Below are 10,093 nucleotides of genomic sequence, written 5' to 3' on the forward strand. Positions count from 1 at the left end.
AGAAGAAGAAGAAGAAGAAGAAGAAGAAGAAGAAGAAGAAGAAGAAGAAGAAGAAGGAGGAGGAGGAGGAGGAGGAGGGGGAGGAGGAGGGGGAGGAGGAGGAGAGGTGGAGGAGAGGGGGAGAAGAAGAAGAAAAAAACTAAGCAAAAATTACTTATTGGACAACATCAAGTGGAATAACATTCACAGTCTGAAGAAAGAGAAAAAGGGGCAGAAAACTTATTTGAAGAAATAATGGATGAAAACTTCTCTGACCTGGGGAAAGAAATAGACACTGAGATCTAGAAAGCCGATAGAGTTCCAAATAAGATGAACACAAAAAGACCTACCCGAAAACACATTCAAATGTCAAAAAAAAAAAAAAAAGTCTTAAAAGCAGCAAGAAAAAAGCAACTTATACTTACAAAAGACCCCCATAAGACTATCAGTAGATTTCTCAGCAGAAACTTTGCAGTGCTTTTCCAACCAAGAATATTCTACCTAGCAAGGCTATCATTCAAAATTGAAGGAGAAATAGAGTTTTCCAGACAAGCAAAAGCTTACAAGAAATGTTAAATGGACTTCTTTAAGTTGAAAAGAAAAGGCATTAATTAGTAACAAGAAAACATATGAAAGTAAAAATCTCACTGAAAAACGTAAATATATAGTAAAGGATTAATTGCCTTTAAAACTAGTATGAAGATTAAAAGACAAAAGTAGTAAAAATAATTACAATAGTTAAGGTATACACAAAATAAAAAAATATATAAAATGTAACATCAAAAAACATAGATAAATAGATAGACAGGTGAGAGAGAGATAGATCTAGATCTATATTTAAGTATCAAATACACACACACACACACACACACATCCTATTATCTGTTTCTCTGGAGAACTAATATAGTAACCAAGTGGGATATAGCCCAACAATGAAAAGTGTTTTAACATCTGAATATCAATTAATGTAATGTACCATGTCAATAGAATAAAGGACAAAAATCATGTGATCATCTCAATAGACTCAGAAAAAGAATTTCACAAAATCCAACACACTTTCATGATTAAAAATACTCAACAAGGGTGCACCTGGGTGACTCGGTTGGTTAAGCTTCTGCCTTTGGCTCAGGTCATGATCCCAGAGTCCTGGGATCGAGCCCCGCATTGGGCTCCCTGCTCATTGGAGAGCCTGCTTCTTCCTCTGCCCCTCACCCCACTTGTGCTCTCGTGCTCTCTCTCTCTAATAAATAAATAAAATCTTTTTTAAAAAAATACTCAATGAGCCAGAAATAGAAGAGATCTTCCTCAACCTGATAAAAGATGTCTACAAAAACCCCACAGCTAATATCATATTTAATGGTTAAAGACTGGAGGCTTTCCTCCTGCGATCAGAAACAAGGATGTCTGCTTTCACCACTTCTACTTGACATTATACTGGAAGTTCTAGCTAGGAAATTGGGCAATAAAAGGAAATAAAAAGCATTGAGATTGGAAAAGAAGTAAAACTATCCAATTTGCGTATGACATGATTTTGTATGTAGACAATCCTAATGATCCACTAAAAAATCTATTAGAACTTATAAATGAGTTCAGCAAGATTGCAGGGTACAAGATCAATACACAAAAATCAACTGTATTTCTTCTACACATCAGCAATAAGCAATCTGAAAATGAAATTAGGAAAGCAATTCCATCTACAATAGAATCAAAAAAGAATTAAATACTCAGGAATGAATGTATCAAAAGAAGCACAATTACTCTGAAAATTATAAAGCATTGTTAAAAGAAATGAAAGTGATTTAAGTAAATGGAAAAACATCCCATGTTCATGGATTGGAAAACACTATTGCTAAGATGGCAATATTCCCAAAATTAATACATAGATTCAATGCAACTCCTATCAAAATCTCAGCTGACTTCTTTGCAGAAGTTGGTAATCTGATCCTAAAACTACAATAATTAAGTCAGTGTGATACTGACTGAAAGATAGGCATATAGATTGAGGAACAGAATTAGATTCAGAAATAAACCCTTACATTTATGATCAATTGATTGTGACAGTAGTACCAAGACAATTCCAGGGGGGGGAAACAGCCTTTTCTACAAATAGTGCTGGGACAACTAGATATATCCATGCAAAAGAATGAAGTTGGACCCATTCCTCATATCATACACGAAACTTAACTCGAAATGGATCACCGAACTAAATCAAATACCTAAGACCATAAAACTGTTACAGGAAAATAAGAATAACTTTTCAGTACCTTGGGGTAGGCTAGATATGACAGCAAGAGCAAAAGCAATGAAAGAAAAAATAGATAAATTGGACTTCACCAAAATTAAGTACTTTGTGTTGCAAAGGACACCAACAAGAAAGTCAGAAGACATCCACAGAAAGGGAGGGAAAAAATTGCAAATCATATATCTGATAAGGGACTTACATTTAGAATACATAAAGGACTATGACAGCTCAACAACAAGAAGGCAAATACCCTCATTAAAAATGGGCAAAGAATGTGAATAGATATTCCACCAAAGAAAATACGCAGATGGCCAATAAGCACATGAAAAGATGTTCAACATCATTAACCATCACGGAAATACAAATCAAATCCGCAATGAGATACCACTTCATGCTCACTAGAGAGCTAGAATTAAACAGCCAAATCAAGTGTTGGCAGAGATGTGAAGAGATCAGAACCTTCATACACTGCTGGCAGGAATGTAAAATGATGTAACCACTTTGGAAAATAATCTGGCAGGTTTTAAAATGGTTAAACAGAGATGCCATATGGCCCAACAATTCCATTCCTGGGTCTATCCCCAAGAAAAATGAAAATAGATGCCTACACAAAAACTTGTACACTGATGTTTATAACAATGTTATTCATAATAGGCAAAAAGTGGGAAAAAAACAAAATGTCCATTGATTGAAGAATGTATAAATAAATGTGGTATGTCCATACAATGGAATATTATTTTGCAACAAAAATGAAGTATTGATACATGCTACAACATGAATGAATTTTGTATTATTATGCTAAGTGGAAGAAGCCCATTACAAAGGACCTCATATTGTATGATTTATTATACGAAATTTCCAGAGTAAGCAAATCTAAAAAGATCAGCCATTTTACTTATTTATTTATTTATTTTTATTCTTATGTTAATCCCCATACATTACATCATTAGTTTTAGATGTACTGTTCCATGATTCATTGTTTGTGCATAACACCCAGTGCTCCATGCAGAATGTGCCCTCCTCAATACCCACCACCAGGCTAACCCATCCTCCCACCCCCCTCCCCTCTAGAACCCTCAGTTTGTTTTTCAGAGTCCATCATCTCTCATGGTTCCTCTACCTCTCCAATTTCCCCCCCTTCATTCTTCCCCTCCTGCTACCTTCTTCTTCTTTTTTTTTTTTTCTTAACATATATTGCATTGTTTCAGAGGTACAGATCTGAGATTCAACAGTCTTGCACAATTCACAGTGCTTACCAGAGCACATACCCTCCCCAGTGTCTATCACCCAGTCACCCCATCCCTCCCACCCCACCCCCCACTCCAGCAACCCTCAGTTTGTTTCCTGAGATTAAGAATTCCTCATATCAGTGAGGTCATATGATACATGTCTTTGTCTGTTTGACTTATTTCGCTCAACATAATACCTTCCAGTTCCAGCCACATCGTTGCAAATGGCAAGATCTCATTCCTTTTGATGCCTGCATAATATTCCATTGTATATATATACCACTTCTTCTTTATCCATTCATCTGTCGATGGCTCTTTCCACAGTTTGGCTATTGTGGACATTGCTGCTATAAACATCGGGGTGCACGTACCCTTTCGGATCCCTACTTTTATATCTTTGGGGTAAATACCCAGTAGTGCAATTGCTGGATCAGATGGTAGCTCTATTTTCAACTTTTTGAGGAACCCCCCTCCATACTGTTTTCCAGAGTGGCTGCACGAGCTTGCATTCCCACCAACGTGTAGGAGGGTTCCCCTTTCTCCGCATCCCCGCCAACATCTGTCGTTTCCTGACTTGTTAATTTTAGCCATTCTGACTGGTGTGAGGTGGTATCTCACTGAGGTTTTGATTTGGATTTCCCTGATGCCAAGCGATGTTGAGCACTTTTTCATGTTTCTGTTGGCCATTTGGATGTCTTCTTTGGAAAAATGTCTGTTCATGTCTTCTGCCCATTTCTTGATTGGATTCTTTGTTCTTTGGGTGTTGAGTTTGATGAGTTCTTTATACATTTTGGATACTAGCCCTTTATCTGATATGTCATTTGCAAATATCGTCTCCCATTCTGTCAGTTGTCTTTTGGTTTTGTTGACTGTTTCCTTTGCTTTGCAAAAGCTTTTTATCTTGATGAAGTCCCAATAGTTCATTCTTGCCCTTGGTTCCCTTGCCTTTGGTGATGTTTCTAGGAAGAAGTTGCTTCGGCTGAGGTCGAAGAGGTTGCTGCCTGTGTTCTCCTTTAGGATTTGGATGGACTCCTGTCTCACATTGAGGTCTTTCAACCATTTGGAGTCTATTTTTGTGTGTGGTGTAAGGAAATGGTCCAGTTTCATTCTTCTGCATGTGGCTATCCAATTTTCCCAACACCATTTGTTGAAGAGACTGTCTTTGTTCCATTGGACATTCTTTCCTGCTTTGTCAAAGATTAGTTGCCCATAGAGTTGAGGGTCCATTTCTGGGCTTTCTATTCTGTTCCATTGATCTATGTGTCTGTTTTTGTGCCAGTACCATACTGTCTTGATGATCACAGCTTTGTAATAGAGCTGGAAGTCCAGAATTGTGATGTCGCCAGCTTTGCTTTTCTTTTTCAACATTCCTCTGGCTATGCGGGGTCTTTTCTGGTTCCATACAAATTTTAGGATTATTTGTTCCATTTCATTGAAAAAAGAGGATGCTATTTTGATGGGGATTGCATTGAATGTGTAGATTGCTCTAGGTAGCATTGACATCTTCACAATATTTGTTCTTCCAATCCATGAGCATGGAACGTTTTTCCATTTCTTTGTGTCTTCCTCAATTTCTTTCATGAGTATTTTAGTTTTCTGAGTACAGATTCTTTGCCTCTTTGGTTAGATTTATTCCTAGGTATCTTATGGTTTTGGGTGCAATTGTAAATGGGATCGACTCCTTCATTTCTCTTTCTTCTGTCTTGTTGTTGGTGTATAGGAATGCCACTGACTTCTGTGCACTGATTTTATATCCTGCCACTTTCCTGAATTCCTGTATGAGTTCTAGCAGTTTTGGGGTGGAGTCTTTGGGGTTTTCCACATAAAGTATCATATCATCTGCAAAGAGTGAGAGTTTGACTTCTTCTTTGCCAATTTGGATGCCTTTTATTTCTTTTTGTTGTCTGATTGCTGTGGCTAGGACTTCCAGTACTATGTTGAATAGCAGTGGTGATAATGGACATCCCTGCCACGTTCCTGACCTTAGGGGGAAAGCTCTCAGTTTTTCCCCATTGAGAATGATATTCGCTGTAGGTTTTTCATAGATGGCTTTTATGATATTGAGGTATGTACCCTCTATCCCTATACTCTGAAGAGTTTTGATCACGAAAGGATGCTGTACTTTGTCAAAAGCTTTTTCTGCATCTATTGAGAGGATCATATGATTCTTGTTCTTTCTTTTGTTAATGTACTGTATCACATTGATTGACTTACAGATGTTGAACCAACCTTGCAGCCCAGGGATAAATCCCACTTGGTCGTGGTGAATAATCCTTTTAATGTACTGTTGGATCCTATTGGCTAGTATTTTGGTGAGAATTTTTGCATCCATGTTCATCAGGGATATTGGTCTGTACTTTTCCTTGTTGATGGGGTCTTTGTCTGGTTTGGGGATCAAGGTAATGCTGGCCTCATAAAATGAGTTTGGAAGTTTTCCTTCCATTTCTATTTTTTGGAACAATTTCAGAAGAATAGGTATTAATTCTTCTTGAAATGTTTGGTAGAATTTCCCTGGGAAGCCATCTGGCCCTGGGCTTTTGTTTTTTGGGAGATTTTTGATGACTGCTTCAATTTCCTTAGTGGTTATAGGTCTGTTCAGGTTTTCCATTTCTTCCTGGTTCAGTTTTGGTAGTTGACACATCTCTAGGAATACATCCATTTCTTCCAGGTTATCGAATTTGCTGGCATAGAGTTGCTCATAATATGTTCTTATAATTGTTTGTATACCTTTGCTGTTGGTTGTGATCTCTCCTCTTTCATTCATGATTTTGTTGATTTGGGTCATTTCTCTTTTCTTTTTGATAAGTCTGGCCAGGGGTTTATCAATCTTGTTAATTCTTTCAAAGAACCAGCTCCTAGTTTCATTGATCTGTTCTACTGTTCTTTTGGTTTCTATTTCATTGATTTCTGCTCTGATCTTTATGATTTCTCTTCTCCTGCTGGGTTTAGGCTTTATTTGTTGTTCTTTCTCCAGCTCCTTTAGGTGTAGGGTTAGGTTGTGTACTTGAGACCTTTCTTGTTTCTTGAGAAAGGCTTGTATTGCTATATACTTTCCTCTTAGGACTGCCTTTGCTGCATCCCAAAGATTTTGAATAGTTGTGTTTTCATTTTCATTGGTTTCCATGTATTTTTTTAATTCTTCTTTAATTTTCTGGTTGACCCATTCATTCTTCAGTAGGATGCTCTTTAGCCTCCATGTATTTGAGTTCTTTCCAATTTTCCTCTTGTGATTGAGTTCTAGTTTCAAAGCATTGTGGTCTGAAAATAGGCAGGGAATGATCCCAATCTTTTGGTACCAGTTGAGACCTGATTTATGACCTAGGATGTGATCTATTCTGGAGAATGTTCCATGGGGACTAGAGAAGAATGTGTATTCCATTGCTTTGGGATGGAATGTTCTGAATATGTCTGTGAAGTCCATTTGGTCCAGTGTGTCATTTAAAGCCTTTATTTCCTTGTTGATCTTTTGCTTAGACGATCTGTCCATTTCAGTGAGGGAGGTGTTAAAGTCCCCCACTATTATTGTATTGTTGTCCATGTGTTTCTTTGCTTTTGTTATTAATTGCCTTATATAATTGGCTGCTCCCATGTTAGGGGCATAGATATTTACAATTGTTAGATCTTCTTATTGGATAGACCCTTTAAGTAGGATATAATGTCCTTCCTCATCTCTTATTACAGTCTTTGGTTTAAAGTCTAATTTGTCTGATATAAGGATTGCCACCCCAGCTTTCTTTTGGTGTCCATTAACATGGTAAATGGTTTTCCACCCCCTCACTTTCAATCTGGGGGTGTCTTTGGGTCTAAAATGAGTCTCTTACAGACAGCATATCAATGGGTCTTGTTTTTTAATCCAGTCTGGTAGCCTGTGTCTTTTGATTGGGGCATTTAGCCCATTTACATTCAGGGTAACTATTGAAAGATAGGAATTTAGTGCCATTGTATTGCCTGTAAGGTGACTGTTACCTTATATTGTCTGTGTTCCTTTCTGGTCTATCTTGCTTTTAGGGTCTCTCTTTGCTTAGAGGACCCCTTTCAAGATTTCTTGTAGGGCTGGTTTTGTGTTTGCAAATTCCTTTAGTTTTTGTTTGTCCTGGAAGCTTTTTATCTCTCCTTCAATTTTCAATGACAGCCTAGCTGGATATAGTATTCTTGGCTGCATATTTTTCTCATTTAGTGCTCTGAAGATATCCTGCCAGTCCTTTCTGGCCTGCCAGGTCTCTGTGGATAGGTCTGTTGCCAATCTAATGTTTCTACCATTGCAGGTTACAGATCTCTTCTCCTGAGCTGCTTTCAGGATTTTCTCTTTGTCTCTGAGACTTGTAAGTTTTACTATTAGAAGTCGGGGTGTTGACCTATTTTTATTGATTTTGGGAGGGGTTCTCTGTGCTTCCTGGATTTTGATGCCTGTTTCCTTCCCCAAATTAGGGAAGTTCTCTGCTATAATTTGCTCCATTATACCTTCTGTCCCTCTCTCTCTTTCTTCTTCTTCTGGGATCCCAATTATTCTAATGTTGTTTTGTCTTATGGTATCACTTATCTTTTGAATTCTGCCCTCGTGATCCAGTAGTTGTTTATCTCTCTTTTTCTCAGCTTCTTTATTTTCCATCATTTGGTCTTCTTTCTCACTGATTCTCTCTTCTGCCTCATTTATCCTAGCAGTTAGTGCCCCCATTTTTGATTGCACCTCATTAATAGCCTTTTTGATTTCTACTTGGTTAGATTTTAGTTCTTTTACTTCTCCAGAAAGGATTTCTCTAATAACTTCCATATTTCTTTCAAGCCCAGCTAGTATCTTTAAAGTGATGATTCTGAACTCTAGATCTAACATTGTACTAATGTCCATATTGAGTAGGTCCCTGGCAGTCAGTACTACCTCTTGTTCTTTTTGTTGAGGTGATTTTTTCCATCTTGTCATTTTGTGCAGAGGAGAATAGATTAATGAGAGAACAAAATGCTAGCAGAGTAACAATGTCCCCAGAAAATATACTCTAAACAAATCAGAAAAGACCTGAAGCAGTGGGAAAAGAAAGGGAAAGAGAGAAAAAAGAAAAAGAAAAAAAAAAAGAAAAAGGAAAAGATAAAGATAAAAACAAACAAAATAAAACAACAACAACAACAAAAAACCAGAATGTGATCAAATATGATCCGGCTGGTATATAAATCAGTGTCATACACACTAGATTTTGGGTGTATTTTGGGCTGTTTGAAGAAAGTGCCCCCCAAAATTTTAAAGAAAGAAAAACTTATATATGTACAAAAATAAGGGTTGATATGATGAAGGGATGGAATATGACTGTAAAGATGGAAATTATAAAAAATTTTATAAAAGGAATTGATAAGAAGTTGTTTGAAAAAAGAAAGAGGATTTAAAAAAAGAAAAAAGAAAAAAAAAGGGAGAGAATTTGATCAGGCAGGAGAGTAGAAAAAACCATATACTAGAGATTTAGGGTATATTTTGATCTGTTAGAAGAAACTATCTCAAAATTTTAAAGCGAGAACAACTTATATATATATGCCAAAAATATGGGTAACTACTATGAAGGGATAGAATATGACTCTAAAAATGAAAAATAAAAGTGTTTTGTAAAAAAGGGATTGATAAGATGTTGGTTGAAAAAGGGAAAAAGAAAAATTCAAAAAAGAAAAAAAAAAAGAAAAAAAGACAGTTAAAAAAAATTAACTTTGAAAGACTAAAGAATCATGGTAAAAAAGCCATGAATCCTATGTGCAGTATTCCCCTAGCACTGAGGTTCTGCCATTCTCATTGATTGGTAAACTTGGTCTTGGCTGGCTGTTCTCGTTGATCTTCTGGGGGAGGGGCCTGTTGCCATGGTTCCCAAATGTCTTTGCCGGAGGCGGAATTGCCCCGCCCTTGCCTGGTCCGGGCTAAGTAATCTGCTCGGGTTTGCTCTCCGGGGCTTTTGTTCCCTGCGAGCTTTCCGTACAGCTCTGGAGGCGGAGAGTGAAAATGGCGGCCTCCCAATCTCCGCCCCGGAGGAGCCGAGAACTCGGGCCCCGCTCCTCAGTGAGCCCCCAGAGAAAAGCCGTCAGTCACTCCCATCTCCCCGGTCTCCGGCCGCACTCCGTGCTCACCCGGCCTGTGAATTCTATCTCTGGCACCCGACCCCAGGTGGAGTCTCCAAACCCAGCAGATCCCTGCGGTGCACTCCCGCGCAGCTCCTCCCGGGGGGAGGAAGGTGAGTCTCCCCGGATCTGCCGCTTGTTGGGTCCCTGCTGGAGGAGCAGGGGCCCGACTGTGCCGGGGATCACGGTTTATGGCCACCCCGAGCTGAGAGCCCACACCTCGGCTCTGCCTCTGCAGCCACCTTCCCTGCTCCAATACCTGGGAGCTCTGCCACACTCAGGCACCCCCGGTCTTTCTGTGACCCCGAGGGTCCTGAGGCCACACTGTCCTGCGTGGGTTCCACCCCCCACTTAGCCACCAGAGTGACGTCCCTCGGCGGAGCAGACTTTTAAAAGTTCCGATTTTGTGCTCCGTGGTTCTATCACTTGCCAGAAGCGGCCGACGGAGGCCCCTCCCCCGCCGTCTATCCTCCCGAATATCGCCTCGGATTCACTTCTCCGCAAGTCCTAACTTCCAGAAGGTGGTCGCTTTTCTGATGAGAGAGTTGTTGCTCTT

Source organism: Mirounga leonina, unplaced genomic scaffold, assembly GCF_011800145.1.
Source record: "Mirounga leonina isolate KUSES-001 unplaced genomic scaffold, KU_Mleo_1.0 Mir_178, whole genome shotgun sequence".
Taxonomy (NCBI): domain Eukaryota; kingdom Metazoa; phylum Chordata; class Mammalia; order Carnivora; family Phocidae; genus Mirounga; species Mirounga leonina.